The 12,569-nt window shown below is 42.6% G+C and overlaps 1 protein-coding gene across 14 annotated transcripts in view; it reads right to left on the reverse strand.

The window, feature by feature from the left end:
* LOC118358332 (AP2-associated protein kinase 1-like) overlaps positions 1–12,569 on the reverse strand; it is a 48,359-nt gene that overhangs the window by 29,873 nt on the left and 5,917 nt on the right. The window lies entirely within an intron of this gene.

A 12,569-nucleotide genomic window follows, 5' to 3' on the forward strand; every position in this document is an offset into this window, starting at 1 on the left:
AGCAGAGCAGGCCTCCTTCAGTCTGTCCATTACCTCATCCTGATAGCAGCACACCACCCTGGCAACGTTTGTCCTCTCTGTCATATAAACACACACTGTATGACCCCAGATCAACAGTGGCAGAGCAAGCTGGGAAGAAATGCTGTGAAATCTGTGTTAAGTCAGAGGGGTGGATGAAGCTGTGGTAAAAGAAGGCTCAACATAGCATTGGTGAGTCAGCAGTAGAGATGAGAATCAGAGGAAAACTGCAGGTAGTGTAGCAGCCGCACTGTGACTGGAGAAGGTGGAGAGTGTGAGTCCATCATCCGACTATTAGAGGCACATTGTGCTGACACATTGGGCAGCCGGCACGGCTCCAACAGCCCTTTTGTCTGGGCCTCTCCATTTCTCTCCCTCTTGCCTGCTAATTCAAACATATGGAGACACACAAAACCATGAGTGATTGTGTGGCTGGCTGTGCACACTATTTGTTTCTGGTGACCCATTAGGCAGTGCTGGCTTGCTGTGATCCATGAGTGATACAACACTGGTCTCTTTCATGTACACACCATTCACACAGTGAGGGGGCTGGCTCTGCCTACATAAAGAATAACACCAAAGGGCAGGGTTCAGCAGAAGCACTGTCTGGAACCAAACACACTGAGCATGTATTTCAGCTAGAATTATCTCACATTGTTCAAAGAGAAAAAACAGTTGTGTATTATGTTGGTGATGCAGATAGTGTTTTGAAGGACTGGTGGCTCTACAGTGTTATTGCTGCACAGCGCTGTAAGATGTGGGTAGTATTTTTGTCTGATTACAGGCTAGTAGAAGGTGAGCTAATGCTCTGAGGGTTTGGTTGAATGCTCTGCTGGGCTGCTGCACTAGGCTCAGCACCTCCCGGGCTGGCCTGCATCTGGCTGGCACACAGCCTCCACTGGCTGAGCTGGAGGGTTCTGATCAAAGCAGAAGCAGATATGGGCCAGGATCAAGTTTCACTAATCTGAATAAGAAATTCACATCCTATTAGTAGTTCTCAAATCAAATTTGATTTATGCCGAATATACCGTGAAACGCTTACTTACAAGACCTTAACTCCTATTTTTCTTAAAACTGCATTGCTGGTTAAGAAACAATATGTACAAAATAAAAGAGTAACAAAATAACGAGGCTATATACAAGGGGTACCGGGTCAATGTGCGGGGGTACAGGTTAGTTGAGGTAATATGTACATTAATTTGAAATATATTTCACCTTTAATTAACCAGGTAGGCCAGTTAAGAACAAGTTCTCATTTTCAACTGCGACCTGGCCAAGATAAAGCAAAGCAGTTCGACACATACAACACAGAGTTACACATGGAATAAACAAACATACAATAATACAATAGAAAAATCTATATACAGCATGTGCAAATGAGGTAGGATAAGAGAGGTAAGGCAATAAATAGGCCAGGGTGGCGAAGTAATTACAACAAAGCAATTAAACACTGGAATGGTAGGATGTGCAGAAGATGAATGTGCAAGTACAGATACTGGGGTGCAAAGGAGAAAGATAAATAAATAGTATGGGGATGAGGTAGATTGGATGGGCTATTTACAGATGAGCTATGTACAGGTGCAGTGATCTGTGAGCTGCTCTGACAGCTGGTGCTTAAAGCTAGTGAGGTAAATGTCTCCAGCTTCAGAGAATTTTGCAGTTCGTTCCAGTCATTGGCAGCAGAGAACTGGAAGGAAAGGTGGCCAAAGGAAGTGTTGGCTTGGGGGATGACCAGTGAAATATACTTGCTGGAGCGCATGCTACGGGTGGGTGCTGCTATGGTGACCAGAGATAAGGCGGGGCTTTACCTAGCAAAGACTTATAGATGACCTGGAGCCAGTGGGTTTGGCAACGAATATGTAGTGAGGGCCAGCCAACGAGAGCATACAGGTCGCAGTGGTGGATAGTATATGGGGCTTTGGTGACAAATGGATGGCACTCTGGTAGACTACATCCAATTTGCTGAGTAGAGTGTTGGAGGCTATTTTGTAAATGACGTCGCCGGGTCAAGGATCGGTAGGATAGTCAGTTTTACGAAGGCATGTTTAGCAGCATGAGTGAAGGAAGCTTTGTTGCCGAAATAGAAATTTAAATAAAATTTAATTTTGGATTGGAGATGGTTAATGGGAGTCTGGAAAGAGAGTTTTTGTCTAACCAGACACCTAGGTATTTGTAGATGTCCACATAACCGTCCAGAGTAGTGATGCTAGTCGGGCGGGAGGATGTGGGCAGCAATCAGTTGAAGAGCATGCACTTAGTTTTACTAGCATTTTGAAGCAGCTGGAGGCCACAGAAGGAATGTCGTATGGCATTGAAGCTTGTTTGGAGGTTTGTTAGCACAGTGTCCAAAGAAGGGCCAGATGTATACATTATGGTGTCGTCTGCGTAGAGGTGGATCAGAGAATCACCAGCAGCAAGAGCGACATCATTGATATATACAGAGAAAAGAGTCGTCCCGAGAATTGAACCCTGTGGCACCCACAGAGACTGACAGAGGTCCGGACAACAGGCCCTCCGATTTGACACACTGAACTCTGTCTGAGAAGTAGCTGGTGAACAGTCATTTGAGAAGCCAAGTCGAAAGCATTGGCCAAGTCGATGAGGACAGTTGCACAATACTATCTTTTATCAATGGCGGTTAAGATATCGTATAGGACCTTGAGTGTGACTGAGGTGCACCCATGACAAGCTCAGAAACCAGATTGCATAGTGGAGAAGGTACGGTGGGATTTGAAATGGTCGGTGATCTGCATGTAGGTCCGGGTAAAGTGAATAATAAACAGCGAGTAGCAGCAGTCGGGGGGGGTCAATGCGAATAGTCTGGGTAGCCATTTGATTAGCTGTTCAGCGGCTTTATGGCTTGGGAGTAGCTGTTGTTTAGGAGCCTTTTGGACCAAGACTTGGCGCTCTGGTACCGCGCGCGGTTCGGTAGCAGAGAAAACAGCCTAACACTAGGGTGGCTGGAGGCTTTGGCAATTTTTAGGGCCTTCCTCTGACACAGCCAGGTATAGAGGTCCTGGTGGCAGGAAGCTTGGCCCCAGTGATGTACTGGGCCGTACACACTACCCTCTGTAGCAGTTACCATGCTCTCGATGGTGCAGCTGTATAACTTTGAGGGTCTGGAGGACCCATGCCAAAGCTTCTCAGTCTCCTGAGGGGGAATAGTCATTGGCGTTCCCTATTCACGACTGTCTTGGTGTGTATGGACCATGGACCATTGTTGGTGATGTGGACACCAAGGAACTTGAAGCTCCACTACAACCCTGTTGATGAGAATGTGGGCGTGCTCAGCCCTCCTTTTCCTGTAGTCCACAATCACCTCATTTGTCTTGATCACGTTGAGGGAGAAGTTGTTGTCCTGGCACCACAATTCCACACTTTGACCTCCTTCCTATAGGCTGTCTCATCGTTGTTGGCGATCAGGCATACCACAGTTGTAGTGTCGGCACGCTTAATGGTATTGGAGTCATGCTTGGCCAAGCAGTCATGGAACAGGGAGTACAGGAGGGGACTAAGCAGACACACACAAGGGGCACCCGTGTTATTGATGAGTGTGGCAGATGTGTTTTGTCCTACCCTTACCACCTGGGGGTAGCCCGTCAGGAAGTCCAGGATCCAATTGCAGAGGGAGGTGTTTAGTCCCAGGGTCCTTAGCTTAGGGATGAGCTTTGTGGACACGATGGTGTTGAACGCTGAGCTAAAGTCAATGAACAGCATTCTCACATTGGTGTTCCTTTTGTCCAGGTAGGAAAGGGTAGTGTGGAGTGAGATTGAGAATGTGTCATCTGTGGATCTGATGTGGCAGTATGCAAATTGGAGTGTAAATGTATTTGGCTAAGGTGTATGTAAACTTCTGACTTCAACTGTGCGTACGGTCACTGTGTGGACAACGTCATTAATGCAGTTATTGATGAAGCCAGTGATTGATGTGGTATACTCCTCAATGCCATCGGATGAGTCCTGGAACATATTCCAGTCTGTGGTAGCAAAAAAGTCCTGTAGCTTAACATCTGCACCATCTGATCACTTCCATATTGAGCGAGTCACTGGTACTTCCTGCTTTAGTGTTTGCTTGTAAGCAGGAATCAAAAGGAAAGAATTATGGTCAGATTTGCCAAATGGAGGGCGAGGGAGAGCTTTGTATGCATCTCTGTGAGTGGAGTAAAGGTAGTGTAGAGTTTTTTTCCATCTTGTTGTTAGAAATGAGGTAAAACGGATTCAAGTGTCCCTGCATTAATGTCCCCAGCCACTAGGACCACCACCTCTGGATGAGCATTTTCTTGTTTGCTTATGGCTTTATACAGCTCTTTGAGCGCGGTCTTAGTGCCAGCATTGGTTTGTGGTGGTAAATAGACAGCTACGAATAATATAGATGAGAGCTCTCTTGGTAGATAATGTGGTCCATAGCTTATCATTAAATACTTTTACTTCAGGCGAGCAAAACCTTGAGACTTCCTTAATATTTGATTTTGCACACCAGCTGTTATTGGCAAATAGACAGACTGCAACCCCTTGTCTTACCGGAGGCAGCTGTTCTGTCTTGCCAATGCACGGAAAAACCAGCCAACTGTATATTATCCATGTCGTCGTTCAGCTACGATTCTTGATACAAAAGACATTACAGTTAAATGTCCCATTGGTAGGATAGTCTTGAACGGAGCTAACCCAGTTTATTCTCCAATGATTGCACATTGGCCAATAGGACGGATAGTAGAGGCGGGTTACCCACTTGCCGACAAATTCTCACAAGGCACCCGGTCCTGCATCTGAGTCTTCTCTTCAGCCGAATGACGGGGATTTGGGCCTGGTCGGGTGTCGGGAGTAATTCATTTGCGTCCGACTCGTTAAAAGAAAAACATCTTTGTGCAGGTCGAGGTGAGTAATCGCTGTTCTGATATACAGAAGCTCATTTCAGTCATAAGAGACAGTGGCAGAAACATGTACAGAATAAGTTACAAATAATACAGAAAAAAAACACAAAATAGCACAATTGGTTAGGAGTCCGCAAAACGTCAGACATCTCCTCCGTTGAGTCCCATCTTCTGCATCCACACACAAGCACCATAAACACTTCACAGTGGCTCCTCATCTTGCACCATACAACAGGCTTGTCTGTACTCATGAATTTTGTAGATTATTCTTTAAAAAAAGGAGCCTTCATGCTCTGGGCCGAATACAAACTGGGAGATGGCTGTGTATGTGAATGCAGAGCACCTGCAGTGTGTAAAACAAGCAGGGTCCAAATCAAGCCTTTGAGAGCATTTTATTGGACAACTGCTTCCTTGTTTATTTCTACTGCTAGCACAGCAAAAGCATTTCAACCCTGCAGAAAGTCTCTGGCCATGTACACAATCTGGCTTGCCTGCTACTAAATTAAACAGCAGTGTGTAGTACACATACTATTTAGCAGTTATGGCTTCATATGAAGTGGAAAGGATCGTTTGTAACCCCACCCAGTGACACTTCATGTTGTTGTTTTGGGCTAACAGCCAAGTAACTAGCATTTGGAATGAAGTATTTTGAGTAAGAGTGTACCATAGGCCACGCATGTATGAACTGAAGAGTCACCTGAAGCTTGAGAGGAATGAGAGATGCAGTAGAGGAATGCAGTGCTGAAGCAGGGGGCTCATAAATGAGGATGACTGGCTACTACTCTGAACTGTGTGTGGTGCCATACATTGTGAAGGAGAAGTCCAGTAGCCCTCTACAAGATCATTACCAGACTCAATCTTCATCAACCATCTCCCTAACAACCTTCCTCTGATCAAGCCAGGAACTGTCCCTCTCCATCGTTGGAGGATGCATGCACTCAGACTTGGCCTCTATCGGTTGAACTAGTCAACTATAGCTCTGCTACTCGTGATGTATTGCTTGTTTGCTTTTGAAATTATGAAAAGTGCTATTGACATGTAATCAATTATTATATCAAAAGATGGCTTATTTAGTTTAGTAGAGCAAAAAGCTCTGACGAAGGCCAAGAGGCCAACACGTAAGCTTCAATACAAAAGTGATACTAGCAAGAGCAGTGTGCGGGTTTCTTTTTTGTTTCCACTTATAAACTGTGGTTCGATCTCTGAATGCTGATTGGCTGACAGCCGTGGTATATCAGACCATATACCACGGGTATGACAAAACATGTATTTTTACTGCTCCAATTAAGTTGATAACCAGTTTATAATAGCAATAAGGCACTTCGGGGGTTTGTGGTATATGGCACTCCACATTGAGTTGTCCCTTAGCCGTGGTATATTGGTCATATACCACACCCCTCTCTGGCTTTATTGCTTAACCATGCACCTGCAACAAGATACCTCAGGCGTGCAAGCAATTTTTTTTATGTTGAAATGTTGAAAGTAAAACACACCAACAGTAGATGTACTGGTATCAATTTTTTACATTTTATTACAAATAAACACTTTTTGATGAGAACTGAAATCAACTTTGGGTTTTACAAAAGGACTTCACCAAAAACAGTAGAAAATGAATTCATGTAAAGGATACTTCTGGATGTTGGCAATGAGGCCCTTTATCTACTTCCCCAGAGTCAGATGAACTTGGTGGATACCATTTTTGTGTCTCTGTGTCTAGTATGAAGGACATTAAACTAACATTAGCACAATGACTAATTATATAATTAGTAATTATATACTAGCATGCTAGCAGATCACACAATGACTGGGAGTCTATGGCTGATGCTCGTTAACGCAACTTTGAGTCCTACTAAAGCATGTAGCTAGCTTTACTAAAGGCATGGCAAGCAGAAGATCTGTTTTCAAAGAAGTAACGTTACAATTAAAATAGTTGTGATCATTTTAACCTCTCTGGGATAGGCGGGATGCTTGCGTCCCGCAGAGCGCAAAATTCAGAGCGCAAAATTCAAATAAATTACTATAAAAAAATTGAACTTTCATTAAATCACACATGTAAGATACCAAATTAAAGCTACACTCGTTGTGAATCCAGCCGACATGTCAGATTTCAAAAAGGCTTTTCGGCAAAAGCAAACGATGATATTATCTGAGGATAGCACAACAGTAAACAATGAGAATAGCATATTTCAACCATGCAGGCGCGACAAAACGCAGAAATAAACTATATTTCATGCCTTACCTTTGACAAGCTTATTTAGTTGGCACTCCAATATGTGCCATAAACATCACAAATGGTCCTTTTGTTTGATTAATTTCGTCGATATATATCCAAAATGTCAATTTATTTGGCACGTTTGATCCAGAAAAACACTGGTTCCAACTTGACCAACGTCACTACAAAATATCTCAAAAGTTACCTGTAAACTTTGCCAAAACATTTCAAACTACTTTTGTCATACAACTTTTGATTATTTACGTTTAAAAATACCTATCAAATTGAAGACTGGATGATCTGTGTTCAACACAAAAAGAAAACAAACTGACGCTACTTTTCTAGTCACGCGCCTCTCTCATTCAGTCCACTTCAAGTGACTCTCATTCAAGATGGCCATACTTCATTACACAAAGGAAAAACCTCAACCAATTTCTAAAGACTGGTGACATCCTGTGGAAGCGGTAGGAACTGCAAGCAAGTCCCTTAGAAATGGTTTCCCAATGAATATTCGTTGAAAAGACAGTGACCTCAAAACAAAAAAAATCTGAATGGTTTGTACTCAGGGTTTTGCCTGCTACGTTCTGTTATACTCACAGACATGATTCAAACCGTTTTAGAAACTTCAGAGTGTTGTTTTCTATCCAAACCTACTAATAATATGCATATCTTATATTCTGGGGAAGGGTAGCAGGCAGTTGAACTTGGGCATGCTATTCATCCAAAAGTGAAAATGCTGCCTCTATGGCTGATGCTCGTTAATGCAACTTTTGAGTCCTGCTAAAGAATATAGCTAGCTTTACTAAAGGCATGGCAGGCAGCAGATCTGTTTCCAAAGTAGTAACGTTACAATGAAAATAGTTGTGATCATTTTAATGACAACAAAAGTGACTTCCATTTGAAGACCACCGCAGAAGCTTCACTATTTACTATCTTGCGAGTTGTTTACTCAGAGATCTAGCTATCAAAAGATGCATACCCCTCTTCAAATACATTTTAAATTCCTGAAAAGTGTGCAGCAAATTCTACTAGATGAAAAGCCGAAATGAGAACATCCTGGCATTTAAACCACAATAGATTTTTAAAAAACACACATACGATAACACTTCCTATTTTCACATACTCAAACAGCGTACTATTTAGGACGCAAGTATGGGCATTCAGACACAGGCCTCCATCTTTATTACTCACTCGGACAGACACAGTCAGTCCTACTAGAGGAGGATGCTGCAGCTGCTCAGAGAGGCCTGTGAGTAGCCAGCCCCATGCTCTCCCAGGCCAGAATGCCATGTGTTGTTGCTTGCGCTGAGCCATGCCCTGGGCTGAGTCATCCAGCTCGCATCACTAAGCCAAGGACAGCTCCCTCCACGTGATCAGTCTGTTTGATCATCTGAGGCTTTCCACCACAGCCTTCAGTTCAGTAGGTGCTGCTGCTGTCCAATGAGGCTTCGAGTGAATATTACGTACACTCAGTAGAATGGTATTCTACATACGTACTACACATGATATTGGTAAATGTATGACCCATGGGTCAGGCTAAAATCAACCCCCTTACGTATTTTCTATTCATCATACCCGCACCATAATACTTAGTCCTATGGTGATTAATTAAGTATTAAAGAATGAGGAAAATGGGCTGAAAGAAACCCCATGCTGCTTATTTATGATTGACTGCATTGAGAAGTTTAAAAAAAATAGGCTGTCTCATATGAACAAGTTCAAACACATTTATGCAAATGTATGCAAAATAGTGTATCCAGCGAAGCTTGTTTTGTGCCTGAATCAAATTGAACATTGAGGGCAAGCACACAAACATGTACACACTACAGAGAGAGAAAGTGTGTGTTCCTGCCACAGCTGATGTTGGGTTTGCCGTGCCAAGCACCTGCTAGTTCGCGCCGTCTAATCTCGGGCGCCTGCGTGAATTTAGAAGGATTAGCAACCTTCTTAAATTACATGCACCAGCACACTGATTTACTGGACCGGACAGGTCAACAACAAGAGCTACAAAATACCCCCCAACACTGATGAGTCAGTATAATACGTTGTTCTCCACTCAACCAAACATATACAAATGATTTTTAAAAAATACAGTTCAGTAAACAAAGGGTCGTCATCACTGCAATGGAGCTTGTGTAACAGCATGTAGCCCACTATAAAATAAAAAAACTACTACATTGTTTACAAACACGCTCACTGAGGAGTATGCGTTACCCTGCATCCAGCATTGAGCAGACAATTCTACTGGCAAAGTCTTGTCTCCAGTAGGCATTAATATTAAACCAGCGTGCACCAGCTGATACTCATCGGTAAATAGAAAAATGAAAGGCAGTCAGATTAAAATTCGATCCTTGCATTTTCCTAGCATGCCCCAGTGGCTGCATTGTGTGTGTGATGGTGCAGCAGCAGGCAGGCTTCCTCCATGACAATGCCAGTCATATATGGTTGTGTCTACACTTGACACTTACATTACTGGTCAAAAGCTTTAGAAAACCTGGTCATTCAAGGGTTTTTCTTCATTTGTACTATTTTCTACATTGTAGAATAATAGTGAAGACATCAAAACTATGAAACAATCCATATGGAATAATGTAGTAACCAACAGAAATGTTAAAATATAGTTGATATTCTTCAAATAGCCACCCTTTACCTTGATGAAAGCTTTGTGCACTCTGTACATTCACTCAACCAGCTTCACCTGGAATGCTATTCCAAAAGTCTTGAAAGGAGTTCCCACATATGCTGAGCACTTGTTGGCTGGTTTTCCTTCACTCTGCAGTCCAACTCATCCCAAACCAACTCAATAGGGTTGAGGTCAGGTGATTGTGGAGGCCAGGTCATCTGATGCAGCACTCCATCACTCTCTCCTCATGGAGGAAGCGTGCCTGCTGCTGCACCATCAATGACGAAACTCAAATATATTTTAAAAAAATGTTTATTTGTTTAACACTTTTTGGTTACTACATGAGTCCATGTGTTATTTCACAGTTTTGATGTCTTCACTATTATTCTACAATGTAGAAAATGGTAAAAATACAGAAAAACCCTTGAATGAGTAGGTGTTCGAAAACTTTTGACCGGTAGTGTATATGCGACTTCTGCGATCTGAATACGAAGATTGCATTGAAAAGACATGTTTAGACAAACACAAGTTTGTGGTCAGATTGTGTACAGATCTGGCACACCACTTCAGGAGGTGGTCAGGTATGCAATGTGTGCGGATTTATCCTCAGCCTGGACACTAATCAGGCTACCGAAAGTGCCTACAGTGTGCGACGTCATCAGCACTCCCACAAATTCTTACCATTTTTATTTTTTTGCTAAAGTTATGCTAAGCCGTTTGCAATCCCTTTAGCGTTGCTTGCTAGCTAGAGGTTTTCTGGCTAGTTAGCTACTGCCATCAGTTGTGTTATACTTTTCCTATTCCACCGTTTGTAGAACACATACTGACATTTGAATATAGTGCGGGAAAAAGGAAGCTTAGGCCCAAAGAAACACAGTGGGCTTTTTTGGACAGATTTTGAAGAGAGTGAAACCTCTCACTTTGCCTCTTCCTCTCTGATACTACGCACCCATACAAGGACCGGACATTTTTTATTGAGAAATTAATGGAAATGTGCACCAATCGCAAGCCTATCGTCTTAAAGTTCAAAAGGCTATAGCTTATTATTGAACATGCAAATCCTGTAAAGAAGCTGCTAATAAAACATTTTAAACATTTGCCAAAATGCAATTAATGGAAAACACCAATTCTAAACAGCGCACCTAATGTGAGCAGTTGTGACAAATATTAAAATCTCTGTTAGAAATTTAGAAAGAGGGGGAATTTAATAGCAACAACTATGATGGGTTGCTAATATGACTAAGATTGTGCCTTTGGCTTTTGGACAACGAAAGAAAGTTGAAATGAAAACCAATAGAACAGGAGCTAAATGCTGATTAATGGCATAAAGAAGTCCTTATAAAATAATTGTCTCTACAGACAGATTTTCACAAGGCTACTTTGAAGCAAGGTATGCTTCATTATTTGAAGTAAAGTAAAGCATTCAGGTTTCAAACCATTATACTGCTTGAAGCTCACATTGCAAAGTGGTGGGTGACTCGCAGATAGAGTCAACGGTAGGCAGGCTATAGCCTATACACCCGAATGGGAGGCAGACTTTAATTAAGAGTTGAGATTGAGGTATAAAAATAGCTTCTTTTAATCGTGGCCAACAATGTTTAACAAGCGATTGCATTTAGAATTGGTGTTTGTTCCACAATGACTGGGCTTACAAAAGCAGATTTCACTCCAGTAGCCTACAGGCTTTTGAGGAGCTACTCTTGAGCTGTCTGACAGGTGGTAGGTTATTCTGCTCCTCAAACTACACTCTGTATGCTGTGCATGTGTGATGAATAGAATGCATGAAAACTAACAGAAACACACATCCCAATTTAAATTCCACAAATTACCCTATAGACCGATAAGCATGACCAGTCTAATTAACAGTTAACATGCCTAGTTGCAGCTAAATGCTTTCTGGTTTGCTGAGTGAACAGGCGTAAAGCTGCTTTTAAAATTCCTGCAAATGTGACCAAGCAATACCTCAAAACCATCTGAACAAACAACCTGACTGGAGAGCAAATCTACAGCCAGAAAATATGATCCCTCGAAAAACATTCCAACTGTAATTTCTCAAAATGCACAATCTCTAATGGAGAGCAGGAGCGGTTTGAGGAAGTCAGCTCAGCTGGTTCCACCACTGGACCCAGACCGGTAAACCACATCAGCATACAGAAAGCAGCTTGTTCATGCATAGTTTGAGAATATACAGAAAGTTATCAATTTAATGTTATACTGAGCTGTTTCACTGTGAATTGACTGTATCATCCAACAACCCCAAATGTGTCACTGTCCCCTCTGAACAGCACACTCACTTTCATAGAGGAGTAGTCCTAAGCCTGCGGAGGACTGAATGTGAGGATATCCATGCCAGAGAGATTATTTAATAGTATGTTTTTATTTATCATACTTTAAGTACTCTAATTCCTAATTCTATGATCCAGGCATTTAACCAGGCGTAGTGCGGACCGACAGATGGTGCCCATCTATACCAGTGATGAATAAATCATACTCAGTCCATCCATTATTCAGCAGCAGGCCATCTCAGCTGACAAAATGGCACATCCACTTTGACCATGGTTTATGGATCAGCATAGAATTGTCCCTAAAGCAGAGCACCAGCGTGCGGGACAAACATCTGGCTCAGCAGACTAGACAACACAGTGAGGGTGTAGATAGCCCATTGATGGGACAATACTGTCTAGAGCCCTAAAACTCAACTCTGGACCTCGAAGCCTCCAGGTCTAAGAGTTGGATAACTCTGGTCTAGAGCATAGCTCTGGTGCTATGGTGTGGAGAGCAAAGTAGCCTAATGATGGAAGTCTACAAGAGTAAACAATGTAGTAGTGCTGAGCTCTTAGTGTTT

This window comes from Oncorhynchus keta, chromosome 25, assembly GCF_023373465.1.
Source record: "Oncorhynchus keta strain PuntledgeMale-10-30-2019 chromosome 25, Oket_V2, whole genome shotgun sequence".
NCBI classification, from domain to species: Eukaryota; Metazoa; Chordata; class Actinopteri; order Salmoniformes; family Salmonidae; genus Oncorhynchus; species Oncorhynchus keta.